Source organism: Choristoneura fumiferana, chromosome 3, assembly GCF_025370935.1.
Source record: "Choristoneura fumiferana chromosome 3, NRCan_CFum_1, whole genome shotgun sequence".
Lineage (NCBI taxonomy): Eukaryota > Metazoa > Arthropoda > Insecta > Lepidoptera > Tortricidae > Choristoneura > Choristoneura fumiferana.
In genome coordinates this window covers 17,154,887-17,179,841 of record NC_133474.1, presented here as the reverse complement: position 1 = coordinate 17,179,841, position 24,955 = coordinate 17,154,887, and the positions used below count along the sequence as shown (strand labels likewise).

The window sequence follows — 24,955 nt, the reverse complement described above, 5'->3', positions numbered from 1 at the left end:
GAGGTCTACCTGTGCAGGTGTCCCTGCGCAGGTCGACCGGAGCGTGTATGCCGACCGACCTGTGCAGTTTTTTTGACCTGCGCAGGCGACCGGAGCAAATTCGAAAATCGATTTTGCTCCGGTTGCACTGTACGGGTGAACCTGTGCGTGTGCGTACCTGCGTTTTTCCTTTTAATAACCCATGCTTACACCACTTTTTTCGCCTCCTTTTCACTGTTCTTGTATCGTTTTTCCTCAAAATTAACGCAAGGCTTAGCAGTGCTAGTGCGTCCTCGTCCTCACTCGATACCATCGCAAATAGAACCGAAGACCGCTCCGGTACACCGGAACGTCCCCACATAGTACGCTACCTGACCTATGCAGGCAAACCTGCACAGGTAAGGTAACCTGTGTGGTGGACCGTAACGTGTATGGCCGGCTTAAGGGTAACCTGAGGATAACGTACACCTTACGATAAACTTTTCACCTACCTTACCTTACCTTTCTTGATCCCTTTACCTAAACATTTACAATTACATTTTTTAAACCGTACCTAAGTGAAGATTGAAGGTGCAAAATACACAGCCGTGAATATATACCAACATATTATTAAAAATAAGACAAATAAAGGTTTTAAAATCAACTTAAAGTGCGTGTAGGGCCTGGCTCAGTGTAGGGTTTCGTATATTAATTAGTGGCAAATACTTAATACTAGGTTTTGGTCGACTATTACTCGTTAGCTTGTAATGTAAAGCCTACTTAGATGAGAATAAAAAAAAAACTATAATCCATACTAATATTATAAATGCGAAAGTAACTCTGTCTGTCTGTCTGTCTGTCTGTCTGTCTGTCTGTCTGTTACACTTTCACGCCTAAACCGCTAAACCGATTTTGATGAAATTTGGTACAGAGATAGAATAGACCTTGGGAAAGAACATAGGCTACCTTTATCGCGAAAAAGAGGCTTTAAGGGGTTGAAATAGGGGATAAGTTTATATGGTGGAAGTCATCGCTGTCAAAGATAAAACTATGAAACTTGGCATTTAGGCACTTAATAAGAAATCCATACTTAATATTATAAATGCGAAAGTAACTCTGTCTGTCTGTCTGTTACGCTTTCACGCCTAAACCGCTAAACCGATTTTGATGAATTTGGCTTAGAGTCATAAAATTTGGTATGTAGGTAGTTGGACGTCTGAATAAAACATAGGCGACTTTTTGACCCATATTCCCACGGAAAAATTGGGATAAAATCTTGAAATAACAACCACTGGGCTTTGAGCCATGAAATTTAGTATGTAGGTAGCTGGATCTCTGGAATAACACATAAGCTACTTTTTATTCCGCTATTCCTACGGGATAGGGATAAAATCTCGAAATAACAACTGCTGGGCTTAGAGTCATGAAATTTAGTATGTAGGTAGTTGGACGTCTGGAATAACACATAGGCAACTTTTTGACTCGATATTCCCACGGGATACCTAGGGATAAAATCTTGAAATAACAACCGCTGGGCTTAGAGCCATGAAATTTAGTGTGTAGGTAGCTGAACCTTTGAAATAACACTTAGGCTACTATTTATCCCGATATTCCCACGGGATTGGGATAAAATCTCGAAATAATTAACGCTGGGCTTAGAGTCATGAAATTTGGTATGTAGGTAACTAGACATCTTGAATAACAATTAAGTGACTTTTTGACACGATATTCCTACGGGATAACTAGGGATAAATCTCGATAACAACCACTGGGCTTAGAGCCATGAATTTGATACGTAGGTAGCTGGACCTCTCCGGAATAATACATGGCTACTTTATTTCGATATTCCCACGGGATAGGGATAAAATCTTGAAATAAAACCGCTGGCTTAGAGGCATGAAATTTGGTATGTAGGTAGCCGGACGCCTGGAATAAACATACGCACTTTTTCCCGATATTTTTCCACGGGATAGTTTTGTAACTAAGGGACCCCATACATCGTGTATTATTATTATTATTATTTTGTAATTTTTTTTTAATGTATACTTGCTGTAGTTTATTATTTTATTTGAAAAAAAATGACTTTCTGCCAAGCTTCTTGCGGCGCATTCTTCTTGCAATGATGGTCTTTCCGAAAGCGCTGGTATTTTAAAAAATGACGTGTAAAAGTGCCCATTGCGGCCTATTTACTGAATAAATGATTTGAATTTGAATTTGGATAGGGAATTTTTTGAAATTTTAGCACTGAGTTAGAGTCTTGAATTTTGCACAGTTATTCACAACACAACTCAATGAAGACCAAGATATAAATTTTGGAAATTTCAGGGGAATTTTGTAAAATCCCGAAAATTTTCAATTGCAACTACCAGACCGAATAGTTTTACGCGTGCGAAGCCGCGGGTAAAAGCTAGTTTACTATAATATTATAATTTTATACTATAGGTATTACATTTATACCTGCAATGCAGAGCTGCAATTTAATTATTTGTACGTTCATGCTTGCGTAAATGCGCGAATTTATGCCTGCTCTTGAGTAAAATTTGTAAGATACATATTATGGAACCTTTCGATGCGAGTTCGACTCGCATTTGGCGGGTTTTTAAAGATACACAAGTTGCCTTCAATTAGGTCCCATAAGCACCAAATTAGGATCTGATGATTGGACCCTAAGGGAATCGAGGGAACTCTTCATAATTCAAATTCAAATTCAAATCAAATGATTTATTCAGTAAATAGGCCGCAATGGGCACTTTTAAGAACGTCATTTTGTTAAACTACTAGCGCTTTCGGAAAGACCATCATTGCCAAGAAGAATGCGCCTCAAGAAACTTGGCAGAAAGTGATTTTTTCATAATAAGACAAGTAATATAATTACAAATAAAATACTTAAAAACTATATATACAATAAAGGAAAAAAAAATACAAAAAATAATAATTATAAAAAATACAGGGATGTATGGGGTCCATTAGTTACAATTGTAGAGACACCTATAGTAATTTGGATATATTTAGTAGTAACTCGTGCATTTGACCATCGGAGTTACTACGAGTACTCAATAACAAGTATGTCACGGGTTGAGTTTCAATTACTTTAACACAGTTGCTGAGCAATTTATGCTCATCATCATCAACCTAACAAGTATGTCACGGGTTGAGTTTCAATTACTTTAACACAGTTGCTGAGCAATTTATGCTCATCATAATGCATAATGGTGAAATGGAACGGGTGGTGAAGCACCAGGACTTCTAAATAATGAACGTCTCTGCATCGGGAAAAACAATCTTTGGTAAAAGGTTTCCAGCAGTTGACATTAATCTATTGTATCTTAGATTATTTACACTAAAAAGTGTGAAAAAAATTATGACAAAAAATTGAACCGACTACAAAAAACCATGCAAATTATTTTCTACCAGTCTGAAGTCGGTGCCTCAGCACGAGCCAGCAGGATTGATTGAAGCCCAATATATAGTTATAGTATGTAGGTGAGGTAGACGACATAGGTCAACTAAATTATATATTTTCTTTTTTGCATACACAACTCCCTCCAGAGCCCGCTTTATACGTTGACGCGCCCCGGCTTGGCGCGGGTCGGGTGTAGTTTTTGCGAAATGGAGCTGAAAAATGTGTGTGAAGTGCCCTTGATTAGAGACCTTTTAAGACTTCTGTGCCCAAAGGTTAATAAAAACGGGACCCTATTACTAAGACTCCACTGTCTGTCTGTCTGTCAATCACTAGGCTGTATCCCATGAACCGTGATAGCCAGACAGTTGAAATTTTCACTGATGATGTATTTCTGTTGCCGCTATAACAACAAATACTAAAAATAGAATAAAATAAATATTTAAATCCCATACAACAAACGTGAGTTTTTGCCACTTTTGCTCGGTATTTGCTTTGCTCGGCAACAGGTAGTTGCTTGAAATATTCACAGTATATTAATTTGTATATTCATTCACTTTAAAAATAAATAATTAAATTAAAATAAAATAAATATTTAAGGGGGGCTCCTATACAGCAAACGTGTTTTTATTGCCGTTTTTTGTTAATGTTTAATATTGTATAGGTACGGAACCCTTTGTGCGGGAGTCCGACTAGCACTTGGCCGTTTTTTAGGGTTCCGGAGCCAAAATGGCGAAAACGGAACCTTTATATTTTCGCCATGTCTGTCTGTTCGTCTGCGGCTTTGCTCAGGGACTATCAATGCTAGAAAGCTGTAATTTTGCACGGATATATATGTAAACTATGCCGACACAATGGTAAAATACAAAATTCAAAAAAGACTTTTTAGGGTGCCTCCCATAGACGTAAAGTGGAGGTGATTTTTTTTTCTCATCCAACCCTATAGTATGGAGTATCGTTGGATAGGAATTTTAAAACCATTAGGGGTTTGCTAAGACGATTTCTCGATTCAGTGATTTGTTTGCGAAATATTCAACTTTAAAGTGCAAATTTTCATTAAAATCGAGCGTCTCCCCCTCCCCCCCCTCCCTCTAAAATCTAAACGGGTGGGCGGGAAAAATTTAAAAAAACACAGGATGGTAGTAGTATATCAAACTTTCAAGGAAAACTATAACGGCTATGTTTGCTTGAGAATTAGTAGTAGTTTATGAGTAAATAGCAGCCGAAGGTATAAAATATACCTAAACTTGGAAGATTCCGTATAAAATACGAAATCCTTAGAAAAATATTACTTATTTTTTTCGTAATGGCTACGGAACCCTATTTTGGGCGTGTCCGACACGCTCTTGGCCGGTTTTTATTATTTTGCACGTGCGAAGCCGGGGCGGGTCGGCGGGTGTCGCTATAGTATTCCATAACTTGAAACCTTTACGTCACCCCATAACGTCTATTATGTTTATATAATTCATTCTAATGAAATAAGCTAGTGAATCAGCATAACTAGTAGTTAACCTAAACCTGGAAATATATTCCTACTTATTATTTCAGTGGTCTTCCAACTAGAACAGGATTTACATAAGTCGGGTTTGATTACCCTTAAAGTTAATTCCTGTCATTTATAACCACCCCACAAATTAAAAGATACTTATTAAGGGCCTGTTTCACCACTCGTCGACTAACTTTAAGTGACGGATATCAGTGATGCCGTCTCTGTTTGTTTTGTCCGAATAAACAAAGACGGCATTGCTTTTATCTGACACTTCAAGTTAGTCGACAAGTGGTGAAACAGGCCCTAAGTATGTGCGAATATATTAAAAAAATCGCACGAATGTCAGGTTCAATCAAATAATACTAAACGCTTATTCTTTTAGCCGACTGCCCGAAGGAGGGTTATGTTTTTCATCACATTTACGAGTAAAATTGTTTATTTGTAAGACAAAATATTATTTTTGCCGAAATTGCCGATACGAGTACCTTATGGTACCTTAGGCTGCGCTCTAGGGCAGCGCCAGCATCCTCCCCTGCAACAGCGCGGCCCAGCTGCGGGAGGGTGTGCGTGTGCAACGGCTTGCGCAGCAGCAGCGCGCGCAGCAGTATCAGTAATTACGCGCAATGGCTCATTTACCGACCATGTGTGTCATGACAATAAAAAAGGTCGAGGGTTTTATTTGGGGGGTTACAACCAAGGTAGCCTGCATGTTACGACACTGTTTACGAGCAATTGTGATGAAAAATGTTTTTCTACACCAATGTATACTGTAATCTGTGAATTCTGTGATTTACATCACGAATACTAATATAAAAACATACATAAAACATCCTGGAAAAGTCGATATTATTTATTCCCCATAACAGTATTGTATCGTAATGTTGCTGAAACTATACTGCAACCACTTACTAAATTCATATGGTATTTTTTATACAGAACAAAAACTTTCCAAACATAATCAATAGCTGCCAACATAAGTAACACGTATTTTTAAGATAGTCACTGGTAAGCCTGGCAAGTTACAACGTCAATTAAAAACAAAAATTATTTACCTTAGACATTTTTTTCGCCCACTCGTTTTTATTGTAGTTTGTCATAGTTTTTGCTACATATGAAAAAGTGTTAAGTTTACTTTTTCTCCAATTTCGTCTTTTACCTAATAAGAACCTAGTCGTAGAATAGTAGATTGTAGGTACAACAAGAGCATAAAACGAGCCATTTTATCCGAGGCGTTCATATAGCCACCCGACCCGGTACGGCGAGGGTGGATAGACACGTCGAGAGTAAAATAGGTTTGATGCTCGAGTTTTACACTCTGCTTTTCACTTCGATGGCGAACAGTGGAAACAATTGTTCACTTACTATTGCTTATGCATTACTATAAAATTATATTTTTTTATTTTATTGATCTATATTGATTGATTTGATTGATTTTTAGTTTTATAAAAAAAAAATACGTAGAAACTTCTTTGTTTGTGGCTGTTTATACCTGATTGCTTCCTGGTTGCCTTGGTCTTAGTCGGAGATTTTACTTTATGCACTTAGAGCATAAAATGTCAATTTATGTCGCCTAGATTCGGCATAAATACCTACTTTACAAGCATGAGAAGTGAAAAAAGTATTGTATGCAACGTTGTTTAGGTAAATAGTAGATTGTACAACAAAAGCATAAAACGAGCCATTTTACCCAAGACGTTCATATAGCCACCCGAGCCGGTATGGCGAGGGTGGATAGACACGTCGAGGGGAAAATGGGTTTAATGCTCGAGTTTTACACTCTACTTTCCACTTCGATGGCGAGGAAACGAAATAGCAACAGTGGAAACAATTGTTCACTTAAGTACTATGTACATTTTATTTTTCATGCATTACTATATAATTTTTTTTTTTAGTTTTATTGATTTATGTTGATTGATTTGATTGATTTTTTATTTTACATAAATTAAAAATTATGAAAAATATATATGTAAACTTCTTTGTTTGTGGCTGTTGACACCTGATTACCTTGGTCTCAGACGAAGATTTTAGAGAAGTCTTAGAGAAGAAAAAAAACTTGTGGCGTCTTCTTCTCGTTGGCCCCTGTTATACTACTGTTGCATAAAATACTATAGTACGTGTAATATAATCTGCGCACTCGCGCGGCGCTAGATGGTGCGGGTGCGCACCACAACAATGAGTCACGCCGCGTGGCCGATCCAGGTCAGCCGGCCTCGGGGAAGGCCGCCGCCACTACAGCTCAGCTACAGCGCGGGCGCACCGCCGTGTAAACATCGCCGCTGCACGAGAGGATTCGGTACATATTTTTTATACGATTGTGATGTACCTAAACATATCAACGTTGTGCCAGACAGCCAGATGTTAAAGAGTGGGTGCTGAGATGTTCCTTGATCTCTTTCAGATAATACAATTCAAGCGGGCGTATAGATATATTATGATATATCGTGCAACACGAGGCCCTAGGGGGGTTAGGGGGTGCGTTGATGTCCCTTAGAGAGATTGATACGAGTAGGAGTGTGTTAATTACTCATTCACTTTAATACCTTAAAACTGATGGAGGGATTTGGATGAAATTTGAGATAAATCTCGAGAATTATACGTAGGCTATTTTTTATTTAACAAAATCAGGATGTACTCGTATGTATCTACGCTTGTAAAATTCAAAATCTCATCCACTTTATCTAGACACGTTATATTTCGAATGGATGTTCTTTACACGGAAATGAACACCACGATGTATTTTTGGGCTCTATCTCTCTCTTTTCTATAGGGATACAATCTTGGAATTTTAATTCAACTGTAATATCCATTTCAGTCAAGCGACTGAACCCACGAATAAAGTCTAGTCTAAAATATAATGAAAGCTTGTATTATCTAACCGGAAGAGTCTACACAGATGATATGATTCGATGGAGATAAATAAGTGGAAGATTAATTAAATATTCCGTACTCAGGTAGGTACCATCAGCCAAATATATGGTCTACCACCCTAAAGTTGATAATCGTTTGCATGTCATAAAACAATTTAATGCCAATAGACGTGCCTGTCAATTTGAAAGTTCGACTTCAGCGACATATTAATTTGATAGGATCTTGTTTAAAAATTGATAGACCAGTTATTTGGCTGATGGTACCTAATCGAGTATTAAAAATGGCGCGGTGGTGGTGGTGGTAAAAATATGGAAATGAAGTTGAAATATCACAAATACAAAAATATTTTTTGGTCTTCGAAAAGTTAAATTATTCGTTACGAGTTCAGAAGTTGAGTTGTTCATTTCATTACGCTGGTTGGCAAGGGTAAGAAAATTTAAGCCTCAAAGTCTGTATACAAGCTAATGTATGTACTAATGGTTCGAAGCCATTACAAAATCTTGACCACTGAAATGCCTGGCAGATGTCCCTCAGACGACTAATTGATGCTTAAATAGAATAGCACTTGAATTCTGCCACCTTTAGACCGTCGACATTAGCTACTTCGACAAAATAACAACCAGCGGAGCGCAAAACCGTTATTATTTACTTCTCACACTCGTTCCAGGAAATAGTAAGTATTTATTGAATTTATATAGTTCCAAGTCCAACTGTCCAAGGATGATGATCAGGTCAACATACATGAGCAAGCGTAGGTGGTTATTTGATCGAGTTGTCTACAGTTAAACACGTACCTACTAAATTGTTCGTTATAACTTCTGCGAGGTAATACAAGCTTATAACATTGACGTGTAGGTGAAAATACGAACAACTGAGGGTACCTACAGAGAAAACTAGATATGACTGTAAGTAATGGTAGCTTTGAATTATAATGTTCAATTTAACTTTTCTAATTCAGTAAATAACGTGACCTCAACATCTTATGGAGAAATTTTATAGGAGAGGTTAGTCACCGATCACGTAGTTTATCTACGCTCCTGCTCTGCTGAATACGAGCTTGAGAGGTAGGTATGTATTACTGATTGGGATATTGTTCTTCCTGAGCCTTTCCTTAGAACTACGTCTAATTAATTATACTCTTAGAGTATAAGATATCATGAGGTCATTGCCGTACTGGATCGTAATGCATAACTTTCGCAGATGGTTGCTCTGATTAATAACCTCTGTGTTAATGAACGGAAGCATGAGGTCAAGATGTGTAAACTTTAGCTCCTATGATAATAGGACTGAAATATACCTACTCAGCGTCACAAAATTTGCCCCACTCTACATACAAAATTACTGCAAACATTTGAGGGCCAGATTTTTGCCGCTCAGTATAGTTTACGTTACGGACATATAAAATAAGTTTTTTAACAACAAATAGAAGGAATATGCCTTCTAAAGAGAAGTTTTCGTTGATATTGAAAATCAACACATACTCGACTAATTATCACCAACCATTTCACAGTTCACTTGTAGTTCTCGAAGCGCTGAGTCATGCCCGTGCCGCGGTTCACCCAGTCACCCAGAATAAAGCCCGCCACAATGCCAGGCGCAGCTTTCAGCGCGCGCGCAGCTCCGACGCCGACTAATTAATCGTCGTCGTAACGAGTGAAGACTTGACTTTGCGCTGCATGTTCGCATATCGCATTAAGCGATTATTTGGTGAGATTAAACTGTCATAAATTACCCCTACTTTGTAGGTCACAAACTTTTATACGGCGACGGACAAAGAAACAAAGAAGGAGACAGAGATTTGTCGTTTGACCTAAATGTCACTAAACAAACCTTGCTTTTAGCCAGTCATTTGACCTCTTTTGATAGACTATCGAAAAGTTAAATAGATTTTCCGGCGGCCGAGAAAAAGTAACGACATTTTCTTTCTGTAAATCAATTCTTATCTTCGATTATTTTCTAGGACCCTGTGGGTTGTAGGTAAACCTAATTAAGTACACACAACTGCACACAGGCCCAACAAATCCTAAATTAGACGTAATAACTCATTTTGTGGCTACGCACACCCACCAATCACATCGTCATCGTCTTCAAATTACACCAATTATTGCCGTATTCTTACAGTAGCTATGACGTATGTATACTTACTCTGTGACGAACGGCAATTACTACGTAAGACCGAATACTAGGTATAACCATACCATTACCATACCACCATTAGTCTAATTTACCAAAATTAATATTTAGTAGGTCAAATTCTGGGTACTCCATGGCGGTTTGAGCCTCTAACCCCGCCAGAGTGTGTAAACAGTAGGTGAGAGGGCAGAGGTGGATTCAATTAAGTTTTCATTTGAATATTTAGACAGTACTAACCTACTTTTTGGGTCATAACGCGGGTCGACGTGAAAGTAATGAATACCTGATTTATCTCTACAGTTACATTAAAAAGTGGAGCAGTTTTTTTTAGAGGCTTTCTGGTGTATCCACACTTTAATTTCATCTGTATCCAGGCACTCCTGAATATTTAGATGCAATTACACATTCCTGTTTTTTAACAATTACCTAAGTGTTTTACCTAGTGGTAAAATAGCGATTTGAAGTCACGTAAATTGAGTTAAATGACCAAATAATATGAACCAAACTTTTAACTCATAACTTTTTCATTCAATTACTTACTTAATTGGCACGGTGAGTCTGTACTCCACTAAAACCTATGAAAATACGAAAAAAGTGTGCTCATTGCAGCAGATTGCTGATTTGGGACCATTTCGTGACTTGCCGTAAACTGCTTCAACTTTGCGCTCTGGCCCCAACATTGCCTGATTTGATTTAGAGTCGATAACTTAGCACTCTTATAGGTTTTAAACTTTTATCTACACGGGAATTATTATTACGGGGGGATAAAAGTTTAAAAACCTAAAGGATGCTAAGTTATCAAGTCTAAATCGAATCAGGCAATGTTGGGGCCAGAGGGCAAAGTTGAAGCAGTTTACGGTGCATAACTATTTTTTTTTCCATTCTTCTCATGTTGTCACGAATTAAAGTTTTCTTTCTTTCTCATTGACAGCGAGAGGGGTGAAAATAGCAACATCAAATGTGAAAGGAAATAGATACCGATAGTATATTTCTATTTCTTTTATTCTAAATATAATTCTATGTCTGATACATAAGTAGGTACCTATCGTTACCAGAAGATATGAAATATATAATTTGATATCTCAGTTGGTTTCATTCCAATGTAAGGATTATTTTATATTTCGGTCAGGCTTCGTTTTCAGTATACTATAGGAACGCTAGGTCACTTGATGGATTAGTACAATGACAGGCAGGTCACTTTGTTTACTGAAATTTTACTAATCGGTTATTACACCTAGCATAATCTTAAAATTTCTACATTCAATAAATTCATTCAGCATAATTTAAGTAGTAATTCTTAGTTTCGTAATTATGTTTTATTTTTGACATGCATCTGCTCAATTTCGTTCCACGCGATCTGCCTAATGATTAGAAAAAGAGCTGTATATTGAACTTTTAATGGGAGAATAATCCGTCGTAAACTTGGGTCGTAGCGCGGGCGCCGTCTGCGAGTCGAATTCTTCAGGCACTGTATATCTAGTCCGTATATTTTCATTACCTACTAGATTTTGACATCTCTTTCTAGCACGTGGTTTACTTTCAAGAAGGACAAAGAAAGGTATGCATGTAGCAGTGTTGTGGTGGTTTTGGTGCGGAGGGATCCGGCGCGCACTGCGGAGTGCAGCTGGCCGCGAGCCAACTATGCGATCGGCTAACTGCTATGGAATCCACCAGGAAATTAAATTTTATCGCTCCATTATAAAGAACATAACAAAATTCAAGTCTACATTTCATTACTTTATTACTTTAACCTTAAAATGGATGACCAATAAAAAAGTAGGTATTGTCATTCACAATATTTCTAAAAGTAGTTCTCGTTACCTCGTTCCGTCCTTGTTTCTGCTTTGTAAGCTAGTTTATTTATTAAATCAATAGTTATATTCAGTATCTCAACCCTTACTTTCAGTAGACTTAGCTACTTTCAAATAAATATAGTTTAACAAGAAGCTTCGCAATCTACTGCACTGCACTCATACTCGTAAACAATTTAATTAAAGGGCAACACACACAGAGAGCGGGCGCGGGTCGGGTCGTGTCCGCCGCGGGAGCCGCGCGGTTCGTTGTATTCACACAGAGCGCGGGTCGGACCCGCGACGGGCCCGCAGCGGCTATCAATGTTGCCAGTTTAGTGACTTTATCCCTAGCAGTGACGGCTTTTGCTTAAATCTTAGCGACCAAAAAAAAGTTTTGATTAAAAAATGGTTTATCTGGCGACTTTTGGAGTACAAATTAAAACAGTTCTAGAACCAATAATAAGAATAAGAATAATTTTATTTTCTCAAACATGTTCGGAAATGTATGCGTTAATGTCACGAAATGGAGACATGAAGTTTCTCATTTATGGCTCCCTACCACCTCCCTACACAACTTCTTGGCCTAGGCCATGAAGTATGTAAGTATGAAAATCCATTATTGTCCGCTGCTCTGACTTTTTAAATTTGCTTACTAACATTAAACTGACAAAGGAAAAATTACGAACAGCCAACCACCACTACTCTATAAGCATTTGCGATACTGCGATGCGATACGATGCGATGCGATGCGATGCGAAGCGATGCGAAGCGATGCGAAGCGATGCGAGGCGATGCGAGGCGATGCGAGGCGATGCGAGGCGATGCGAGGCGATGCGAGGCGATGCGAGGCGATGCGAAGCGATGCGAAGCGATGCGAAGCGATGCCAAGCGGTGCGAAGCGATACGAAGCGATGCGATGCGATACGATGCGATGCGATGCGATGCGAAGCGACGCGATGGATGGATGGATGGATGGATGGATGAAATATTTCCTCACATTGTTTGAGAAAAGCACTATACAAGCCTCGGCCAGAACAGGGATTGCTGAACTCGTTTTATCCGGCCTCGTCTACGACTCGGCCGTCTACCCCGAACTCGTCCCTTACTTCATGGCTTCAGGCAATTATACAGTGCCGCGAGATATATGTGGTTAACAAAAAAGTAAAACCGACTCCAAAAAAATAAAAAAAAATATCAATAGATGGAACCGACTACAAAACCCTTCAAAATATTTTCCTAGGTGTACCTACTAGCTCGAAGTCGGTGCCTCAGCACGAGCCAGCATAAATAATTGAAATAAAAAAACCGACACGCTCTTGGCCGGTTCTTGTTTATTACTTCATCACGTCTAAACCACTGAACCGATTTAGATGAAATTTGGTATACATATAGTTGTAGTCACAGAGATGGACATAGGATAGTTTTATCCCGGAAAATTTGTATAGTTTTTGCGGGATACATTGTATACCGAATTTCATCTAAATCGGTTCAGCGATTTTGACGTGATGATGATGGCTGATGAAGTAATAAAGAAACAGACTTACAAACTTTCGCATTCATAATATTAGTGGGATGGGATTAAAAGTAAGTGTTTTTGTATATTATGTATGTAGTTCGACAGTCAACGTCATAAATAAGTGATCACCTTATAGGTATAGGTACCTTGTCGCTTTCAGTCGTTACACAATTTCGTATGGCTTATCAAACATGACGTTGAAGTGCCAAGGTACAAAAGTGATCACTTATTTATTACGTTGAATGTACCTACACGATATGTCATTAATTAATTATAATATTTATCTAATTAGTTATCAACATTTTTTTTCACGTAACCCAACCTTTCAGACCGCCAGTGCCCTGTCACTACCAGATTATTGTATTGTTACACAATTTACATAAGTATTCCAAATTTCAAGTCAATCTGACTACTGGAAGTGGTCAAAATATACTTGCAGAATTTGACTACAGACGGACAGACAAACAACGGGACATGTGAAACTAAATAAAAGGTTGTAAAAAGTAGCCTTTATGTTATTACAGCTATCTACGTACCAAATTTCATTCAAATGCCGTTTTAGTGTGAAGAAGTAAGAAACAAACACACACACGCACACAAACTTTCGCATTTATAATATTTACTTATATATAGTACTTGTCAATTTAATTAGCTGTACATGGCTGACAATTATATTTTTATTAGAAAGTTAACAGTGTGGATTTTACTTTATTATTTAAATTTATGTAATGGTTAAGTTACAGAAATAGCGTATCTTTAACTTCCCTTAAAAAAAAGCCTGGGTGCCGGTAGCCCAGTAACACTGTAGATAGGCAATGCTAATATATCAATACTGTGGAGTCAAAGTTATCGATACTATCAAAAATTCGATATATCGTTGCAACCCTACCTGTCAAAGGACGCCGCGTGCGAAGGTACAGCAAGGCTACTACGAAACTCGTAACTCAAAGTTCGTGTCGTGCGGTCCCTCTCGCTCTCGTATCAAACAGTGTAAGTGTCAGAGGGACCGTACGACACGAACTTCGAGTTTCGAGTTTCGGAGTAGCCCAGCAGCCATAAATCGCACGCGGCATCCTTTGACAGAGGCGGCGCGTGTCAAAGCGGCGGTGCGATACAAACACCGGCCATTTGCCGCTCGGCACGACTGCCAAATTAGGGGTTTTCCCCTCAAATTTAGGGGGTAAATAACTGGGATGGGGTATTTTTAAGGATTGTTGGGAAGTTTTGCTTTTTATATTTATTTTGTATTTCTTATATTTCACATTATTTCTTGATAAAAAAAAAAAAAAAATACAAAATTATTGGGCCTGGGTAACCCGATCTAGCCAGTCAAATTTGATGAATCAGCATGACCCCAGCAGGATCGTGAGGTAGACGACTATGTTCCATACCTGCTGGCTCGTGCTGAGTCACCGACTTCGAGCTTTCAAGGGTTTTGCGGGTCGTTTTCCATTTTTTGTTATTTTTTTGGAGTCGGTTTTTACTTTCTTCTTAAAAAAAATATTTTGTATACGTATTAACCTGTTGAACCTAATAAGATTTTGCATTACCTGCAGCAACGCATGCTAAAATGTGGTATAGTAGTTAGGTTATATTAACATATATATGTTTTATCCCAATATAGCTTCCATCGAAAATAGCCTAGTGTGTATTTCTTTTCAGTCGGTTCCATATGGGTATCAAATGAAAGGGCTCGAAAAACAGAATCTTCACACGAAAAAAATCAAATCCAATGTCGCTGCCATCACAAAAGCAAATGTAATCGTCTGGACCATAGTACAAAAACGGAACCCGTATAGTTTCGCCATGTCTGTCTGTCTGTCCGTCCGCGGCTTTGCTCAGGGACTATCAATGCTAGAAAGCTGTAATTTTGCACGGATATATAATGAAAACTATCCCGACAAAATGATACTTGTACAATGAAAAATTAAAAAAAAAAAACATTTTATGGGTACCTCCCATAGACGTAAAGTAGAGATTTTTTGTTGTAGGTTTCATTATACATGGAATCTAAACCTTATTGTAATCCTGGCCGACTCCATGTTCTTGCTGTTTTTATACAGATTTGTATTGACATTGATTTTTATTGTCATTCACTCTTGTTTTCTTGTGTTGTGATGGAATAAACTCTGCTTATATATTTTACTTAAATATGTGTTTAAATCCAGTTCTACAATAGGTTATGGGATAGCAATTTATAGTCAAACGTTTTCAAAATGTCAGAAAGTAAAAGTTGTGTTTTTCCGCAAGAAAAACTACGCGGACGTGAAAATTACGTTGTGTGGAAGTTTGTAATGAAAAATGCATTGATTCTGGACAATTTGTGGGCCTGTGTATGTGGTTATGCGGAAAATGACGAAACATCGGTTGATGTTAGAACTAGACGTGACGACATAGCGAAATCTAAGATTTGCTTGAGCGTTGAAAAATCATGTTTCTCGCATTTGATATCGGCAAAAACGGCAAAAGATGCCTGGAATGCGCTGGCAAGTGCGTACGATGACAAAGGACTCGGTTCCAGAGTGCGAATACTCCAGAACTTGTGCGCCGTCAAACTAGAGAACTTCGGTAGCATGGAAGCTTACGTCAATGAGGTATTGTCATTAGCTCAGCAATTGGCGAATATGAACAAGGTTGTTGATGACGAGTTTCTTGGGGCACTGATGCTCAAAGGTTTACCGACGGAGTATGAGCCCATGATCATGGCACTAGAGCATTCGGGAGCTGTTATTACGGCCGATCTAGTCAAGTCAAAACTACTACAGGATCAACGTTGGACTACTCGTGGAGATTCGAGTGAGTGCTTATATTCTACGAGAAAAAGCGCTACAACAAATGACTCCGGAACGAGAAAAGCGCAGCAACACAAGGTAGAGTCAAAAGCGAAGGACTTATCTGGGCGTAAGAGAGAACCGTGGTGCTGGAAATGCAAACAAAAGGGGCATGTGAAGAAAGATTGTCAGAGCGACAGAAATTCTTCAGGAAACTGCGTTTTGTCGGCATATAGTACTGGAGCGGGCAAAGATACGAGTACTTCGTGGTACATTGACTCTGGAGCGACAAACCACATGACTGGCAAGCGAGATTTGATGACAGACTTTAAATCGCGTGGTGGTTCGGTTACCATTGCCAGTGGAGATAAACTGCAGTGCACGGGAATAGGTAACGTTATGTTGTCGGAAAATGCGATATTAACTAACGTGTTATTTATACCTGAACTCTCTGTTAATCTCATATCTGTTTCTCAGATGATTAAGGACGGTAGTAGTGTTAGTTTTGATACTAATGGTTGTACAATTTCTAACTTTAGCGATACTTTGCTTAAAGCAAATGACATAGGCGGTGCTTATAAACTTCAAACCTGCAGTCTAAGGGCGAATCTAACTGTTAGTACTACGACCTGGCATCAAAGACTTGGTCACTTGAGTGGCAATAACATGAAGCTTTTGAGGCAGGGACTTGCTAATGATATTAGTTTTCAGGACGACCCTTGTAAAGGCGTTGCGTGCGAAGTTTGTTTAAAAGGAAAGCAGGTCCGTTTTCCTTTCCATAGCAAGCCTGATAAGTCTGTGGCTGCAAAGCGGTTGGAATTAGTCCACACCGATTTGTGTGGTCCATTGCCGGTGAATTCGCTTGGAGGCAAGAGGTACATCCTGACGTTCTTGGATGATCATACGAGGAAGGTGTTCGTGTATTTCCTGAAGCGGAAAAGCGAGGTGAGTGAATACACGAAAAACTTTATTAATTTAGTGGAAACTCAAACTGGTGATAAAGTTAAAAATTTGAGGTCTGACTGTGGTACTGAGTATGTGAACAGGGAACTTAAAGGCTTTTTGACAGGAAGGGGGATTGTTCACCAGGTGACTGTGCCATACAGCGCACAACAAAATTCCTGCGCAGAAAGGCTCAATCGTACGCTGTTGGAAAAAGTAAGATGCCTGTTGTATACGGCAAACCTAGACCACAAATTTTGGGCAGAGGCTGCTTGCACGGCGGCGCACTTAATAAATGTGTCACCTTCGAAGAGGCTCTCTGGTAAAACTCCTGAGGAGGCCTGGACGGGTAAGAAAGTGAGTTTAAAACACTTACGTGTGTTTGGCTGTGAAGCTCACGCTCATGTTGATAAAGTGAAGCGGAATAAGCTTGAGCCAAAAAGCAAGCGTTGTATATTTCTTGGTTACGAACCAAATGGATATAGGCTCTATGATTTGACGAAACATATAGTATTTCGAAGTCGAGATGTTGTTTTTAATGAAACAATTTTTCCAGGGTTCACCGGCAAACGGTCTGTGGAGATTTTCTTCCCGACATGTGACGATGAAGCTGTTGCTGAGGAGAGTCGTGCGGGAAATCAGCCTGAGGTTGAGAATGTAGAGAATGAGGCGGAGATGCGACCATTACAGAATGTCGACGTACAGGTTGAGGCGGAGAGGCCGGAAGCGCCTGAAGTTTGGTTCGAGGCGGACGAGCAGGACCCGTGTTCTTCTACTAACACAGGCGGTGTACCACAAGAGCCACGGAATGATGGACCAGCCTATAATTTGCGGCCAAGATTACCGAGGACAATGTCTGCACTAGAGGTAGAGTTGAATGAACCAACTACTGTCAAGGAGGCTTTGCAATCGAGCGATAGTAAGTTGTGGAGGCAAGCTATGCAAGATGAAATTGATTCGTTCAATAAGCATGAGGCCTGGGAGCTTGTAGACAGACCTGCAGACAAGAATATTGTCAAGAATCGGTGGCTATTTAAAATTAAACGCGACGCTAATGGAAAAATAGCGTGTTATAGAGCGCGAATGGCTGCAAAAGGGTTTACTCAAAAGTTCGGGATTGATTATTTAGATACGTGTTCTCCTGTTGTACGACATAGTTCGTTGAGGATGTTGCTGTCTCTTGCGGTCGAGTTAGATTTGAAGATTGATCATCTTGACGTAAAAACTGCCTTCCTGAATGGAAATTTGAGTGAAGAGATCTACATGTCTCAGCCAGAAGGATTTATCAGACAAGGCAATGAGCATAAAGTCTACAAACTCAAGAAAGCCGTGTACGGGTTAAAACAAGCGTCTAGAGCTTGGTACGATAAGGTAAAAGAAGTTTTACTGGCAGATAACTTTACGCAGAGCAAGCACGAGAGCTGTATCTTCAGTCGCCGGGTGGGTAAGCATACCATTATCATTGCTCTCTACGTTGACGATTTTTTCGTGTTCTACGACTGCGACAAGCTTGCTGGCAAGCTGAAAATGTCGCTGAAGTCTCACTTCACTATAAAAGATTTAGGTGAGGTAAAACATATGCTAGGAATTAAGGTAGATCGCACTAGTAGTGAATTAAAGCTGAGTCAGAGAACGTATATCGAAAAGTTGCTTGAACGTTTCGGTATGAGTGACTGCAAAGTCGCGAAAACGCCCTTAGACGTAGGTCTGAAGTTTTCTGACAGTGTTAACTATGATAGTAGACTACCATATCAGGAGCTGATAGGCTGCTTGATGTATTTATCTGTGACCAGCAGACCAGACATTTCATTTGCTGTAAGTTTTCTTAGTCAGTTTAATACACGCCACTCAGCTGAACATTTTGCTGCAGCTAAGCGTGTATTACGTTACTTGAAAGGACAATGAATTTAGGTCTACTGTACAGAAAAAGTAGTAAGCATGATAAGTTTCGTGTTTATGGTTTTACTGATGCTGATTGGGCTAATGGGGCGGATCGTAAATCATACACGGGCTATATGTTTAAGCTAGGTAGGAACGTCATTTCCTGGGGTTGTTACAAACAATCTTGTATCGCACTTTCGTCTACCGAGGCGGAGTACATTGCTTTGTCTGAAGCGGCAAAAGAAGCGGTATACGTCCGTGCGCTACTTACTGAAATTACAGGGCATAGTAATCCTGTAACTCTGTATAGTGATAACCAGTCTGCGGCAAAACTTGCCACTAATCCGGTCTTTCACAAGCGTTCTAAACACGTGGACATTAGGTATCACTATATACGTGAGGCGGTTGATAATAAAGTCATTCAACTGACTTATATGCCTACCGAACAAATGACTGCTGATGTGTTAACGAAGGCACTGCCGAATTGTAAGCATCAGTCGTTTGTTAAAGATATGCTTGAAGTCGTCCAAGATTAAGAGGGCGTGTTGTAGGTTTCATTATACATGGAATCTAAACCTTATTGTAATCCTGGCCGACTCCATGTTCTTGCTGTTTTTATACAGATTTGTATTGACATTGATTTTTATTGTCATTCACTCTTGTTTTCTTGTGTTGTGATGGAATAAACTCTGCTTATATATTTTACTTAAATATGTGTTTAAATCCAGTTCTACAATATTTTTTGTATGAAGTAAGCCGGTGGGTGAAAAATTGAAAAAAAAATCTGGATGTAAGTATATCAAACTTACAATCCTGCCTGATGTCATTATACGACATGTTGCTGTGTGTGTAAATCATTCACTTTAATTCTTGTGGCACTACCTATACTAACATGTTTTAGGGGATTTCCAATTAATTATAGCAATTTTAGGGTTTTTAACTTAAGTTTTAGGGATAAATATTTTGAGAGTTGGTAACTCTGCGCTCGGCCGCGCGCTGTTTGTGACGACGGCGACGGGCGCGGGCCCGCGCACGACCCGCGCCCGCCCCGCGTTCTGTGTGAAGGCTTCCATATACTGCCATGCAAATACGCCCGTCGCGGGCCGCGCACGACCCGCGCCCGCTCTCTGTGTGTGTTGCCCTTAAACGTTTTACGAGTAAAGAATCGATATTTGCAGTAACAAGAAAACCAATCATTAATGAAATGTACCGACTGAAAATAATTTACAATCTAATCTCTTTCGAAGTGCAAACGTTGTTGAAAGGTTATTTTACATAAAGTTGTTACAATTTTATACTTAAGTATTATAAAGCTACCAAATATTCCCAGAATTCGCTTTGTGATAAAATGGGTGCTTATATTTATGCCTCATCAATAGGAAGAAGCCGTGGTGGCCTAGTGGTTTGACCTTTCGCCTCTCAAGCATAGAATCGTTGGTTCAAACCCCGGCTCGCACCTCTGAGTTTTTCGAAATTCATGTGCGGAATTACATTTAAAATTGACCACGAGCTTTGCGGTGAAGGAAAACATCGTGAGGAAACCTGCACAAACCTGCAAAGCAATTCAATGGTGCGCCTGAAGTTCCCAATCCGCACTGGGCTCGCGTGGGAACTATGGCCCAAGCCTTCTTGGTCTGGGAGGAGGCCTGTGCGCAGCAGTGGGACGTATATAGGCTGGGATGATAAATAGGATAGATGGCACCTTGAAATAATAATTATAGGACGCTAATCCAGTAAAACCCTTTTATTTTGGCCCTGAATAACAGATTATTTTAAATTAACTGCAAAAATTAGATTTTTAGTTGCATTGCATTAAACCAAATAAATATGGACAATAAAGTCAAGTTGTAATTAAATCGGCGATAAAACAGGGTAGTACCAAAACCAACCCGTCCATGCAAACAAACAAATATATACATTTACTTATATTTTAATAAAATGAACTGAATATAAATTCTTTAACTTAATAGAGCTCTTTCCATGATACAGCCACTGTAAAGAACAGGCCGAGCGCGGGCGCACGGTGGCGCCGTTTTACGACACGATTCGCGGCCCTGCGCTTGCGCCCTAGCAATTATATGCCGGCTGTTCCTAACCTAAAAAAACCGGCCAAGAGCATGTCGGACACGCCGCCCGAAATAGGGTTCCGTAGTCATTACGAAAAAAATAAGTAATATTTTTCTAAGGATTTCGTATTTTGAACGGAATATTCCAAGTTTAATTATACCTTAGGCTGCTATTTACTCTTAAACTACTATTAATTCTCAAGAAAACTTAACCGTTATAGTTTTCCTTGTAAGTTTGACTACTTACTACCATCCTGATTTTTTTCAATTTTTTCCACCCACCTATTTAGATTTTAGAGCGGGGGGGGGGCGCTGGATTTTAATGGAAATTTGCACTTTAAAGTTGAATATTTGCAAACAAATCACTAAATAGAAAAATCGTTTCAGCAAACCTCCAATGGGTTAAAAGACGTATCCAACGATACCCCACACTACAAGGTTGGATGAGAAAAAAAAAATACCCCCACTTTACGTCTATGGGAAGTCCTCTAAAATTTTTTTTTGATTTTTGTTACTGTACCATTTTGTCGGCATAGTTTACATATACTCACGTGGACGGACAGACAGACAGACATGGCGAAACTATAAGGGTTCCGTTTTTGCCATTTTGGCTACTGAACCCTAACAACAGCTAATGCAAAAATAGTAGATTGTACAACAAGAGCATAAAATGATCCATTTTACCCGAGACGTTCATATAGCCACAGATTTTTACTTTTATATAAATTAAAATTTATTAAAAAATATATGTAGAAACTTCTTTGCTTGTGACTGTTTACACTTGATTGCCTTGATATTAGACGAAGATTTTACTTAATGCACTAGAGTATAAAAAGTCATTTTATGTCGCCTAGATCCAGCATAAATACAAACTTTACGAACATGAGAAGTGAAAAGTTAATTTTCTTCTTCATTTTCATACTTCACTATATATTTTTTCGTAAGAATTTTTAAATTCATATATTAGGTATTAAACTTGTTAATTAAATAACTGAAAACCTCTGACACCCAAAAAATATTTTTTCAATTCAAGTTATAGTTACTTAATTGCATTAATTTTCGAATAATTTCATTATTTCAATAAATATTCGTATGTTTTCCTAAGTCAGTCATTCTACTTGATTATTAACTCTACACCCATATTTTTTATTGGTCAGTTATGTATGGTAGAGTCATTCAAGATGACGCATGCCGTGGTTCTTATTACAATGTCATTAATGTCTTATTTTGACAAAATCACGCGTCCTCGTGGATGGCACTAGGTAGGTATACACTTCTACGTTTTTAGAAGAAAATTAAACTGACAGAAAACGGCCAGTATTAAATTATCTAAACGCTAAACATTTAATAGGGCATACTAGGCAAAGTTATGCGCAGGGGACGACACTAGCACGTAACGTAAACAAACCGCCACGACAACGTCAGTTCTCTTTATGTTGTCGCCATGACGGATCATGACCAAAGAATATTAATACCTATAGAAATCATGGATTCGCGCTGTCATCGTTCATCCACCATTACCTCTCATATTTCGTTTCCTAGATTTTTTTTACCGTACAACGGCAAAAACTACTAGACACTGGCGAAATTGTCCTCAATGGACAGAGCCATATTTTTCTAAAAATCTATAGAAATCATGACATATTGATTAGTAACAAAATAAACGTTATTTACACCGAGAGTAACGATAGAGCCATATTTATAAAAAAAAAAACAATATGTTATTACGGCATCCTACAGACATTTAAGATACTCAAAAAACATAATACATAAACATATGGTATGTGCTAGTGCTGTACTCTGACGACATAAAATTGCAGTAATATTCCCTATTGGCGCATGTCGTATTCGTAACTTTTTAGACTGGTGGCCTGGGCACAATAAAAAAAGGGATTTAAAAACACAAACACAACCTGATTTAAAATATAGTGTAATCGATTCTACTCTCGATTCTGAGTAGTTTCTGGTTTTCAGTTATGTAACTAACACCTGTTCACACCCAACAATTGTAAACTGCGAATTTCATCACAATATAACAACTCTACAATCAACAGCAGCGTATCTACCACAAATATCTCATGAATGTGATTATCTTCTTTAGAATCACGCAAACATGCTAAAAAAGTTAGCTGCGAACCCTGCGTACCAGAAATTTGTTATCCAGTATTTTTAAGTAAACTAACCAATATCCATTATAAGGGTAATGAAAATTTATAATATCACTATTACACGGAGTCTTCCTCATTGCGGTATCTGGCAGCCAAACTGCTCACCTGCAACAACATTTGGTCTATATCTAAATCTAAATATAATCTAAAATAAATAACAACGGTATGCGGTTTGAATATTACGACTTAATTTTGACACCTTACACGTGTAAGTACATGCTAATAAATAGCGCTAACAGTGTCACATTCATCACAGTACAGAAAAATGAACTCTCTCGGGTACCGGTAAGTCAGGTACAGGTGTTACTGCCAATGACTTCATGTCACAGCGCAGGGATCACCCGCGGGGCACAGGCGCCCTTGCTACGGGAGCCGAGGCCCGTGACTCAACTCTCGAGGCTCTCTCCCGAGCGATGAACTCAGTAAGCAAAACAAGGGGTCAAGCGACCTCTCTAGAGGTCATCCTGACGCTGTCGTTACCGAACCCAATCAAATGTTACTAACTTGTAATAAGAAAAACAACTAAGGACCATGGCTTTTCGATTACGTATTTTTAACGAGATTTTCTGAGGTCAGTGGTACACGTTCCGGTATTCCAATATTTATCTCTGTTGGAATTTTTTCCCAGATTTATGTCAGATACTTACCTCAAAAAGTATTTATATAAGTGCATTCGATTAAACCATTACAGGCGTCAGATAGTCAATCATAAAATACTAAATAATAATCTTTTCGCATCCACGATAAAGTAGATATATTGATTGCTTTTGGCAATCAAGTGCCATATTGATCTATGTGCACTAACAGAATAATTGTATTTAGACTAAATATTTACTTATTCATAAATTTGAGTAGAGTAGCTCGTACGTACGTGACGGGACGGGTTGGCAACCGGCGTGCGCGGGAGTGTTCATTCAGCGCCCGCTGTCGCAAGCGTTGCACAACGCAGACACATTAGAACTCGTATCCGGATTTATTTGGGTTATTGTTTTATTCGACGAATGCTGCGCTCTTAATTTGTTGGATGACATTGTTATTTTAAGCATTCCGTGAAGAAACAATTGAAAAAAAAAACAAAGAAATTCAGCTCTTTTGGATCATTTTAGAAACCAAGAAATGTAAAGGTTAATTTAATGGAAATTTAAGTTTACGTAAAAGACGCATAAATTAATATTAGGAGACACATAAGAGTACCTTAAAAAGTCATTAATAGTTATTAAACACCTCTAACTGTATAAAACCGTTATAAAAAAATCCGTAAACATTATTTTACAATACGCACTTTTAGTAGTATAGCCACACCGAGAGGTATTTTTTCTCTGCATCTGACCGAAAATAATAACATGGAAATTAAAATAAGCAAAATCATCGTCTTGTAATAAATAAGTATTAACTGACTAGGTGCTGTAGTTTCAAAGCCACATCCGAATGGCGCTATTACCTTTCTATGTACACTCAAAAATCAATCAACCTGAGTAAGCTCTATGTTTTCATGTGCAAACGATTTCAAAATAACTAATTTATTGAATCAGGCATATCTTGCATAAACTTAGCTATCATAAGGTCGCGGGTGAGCAAAGAAAAACTTAGTTCATTCAAAAATAACATTTCCCGGATTTCGTATTATGACGACATAACTTTTCATTTGATTTCGTTATCGATGTTCATTGGTTACTGAGGAGTTCTCGCTAAATTACGCAACTCGGTGTTGCGGGAAATGTGTAAAAGTAAAAAGACGAAGTGGGTCGACCCTTCTCGAAGCTTCCGCGTGGGAAACGGTCCAGTAATGATCAAGGAGATAAGAATTTACAATCACCCTTTCAGCAGTTTTAGTTTGTGAATAAAAAGCGTTCCTGTCAGAAATTGCGACGACGAATTTGAAAAGTATTTAAGGATAATAACATTGCGTCAAATTGTTAAATTTGTTAACGAAAACTGCACTCTATCTATTATTATCTTTATTTTGTGCT

At 38.6% G+C, this 24,955-nt stretch overlaps 1 protein-coding gene across 2 annotated transcripts in view; it reads right to left on the bottom strand.

The window, feature by feature from the left end:
• LOC141426800 (alpha-tocopherol transfer protein-like) overlaps nucleotides 1–24,955 on the bottom strand; it is a 321,849-nt gene that overhangs the window by 40,023 nt on the left and 256,871 nt on the right. Inside the window, exon 1 of one of the 2 annotated variants that reach the window (XM_074085983.1) lies at nucleotides 5,343–5,350. The exons of the other annotated variant lie outside the window; for it this stretch is intronic. The gene's annotated coding sequence lies outside the window, so the exon portion shown is untranslated. Of the gene's footprint in view, nucleotides 1–5,342; nucleotides 5,351–24,955 lie in introns of those variants that run through there. 2 annotated transcript variants of the gene reach the window in all.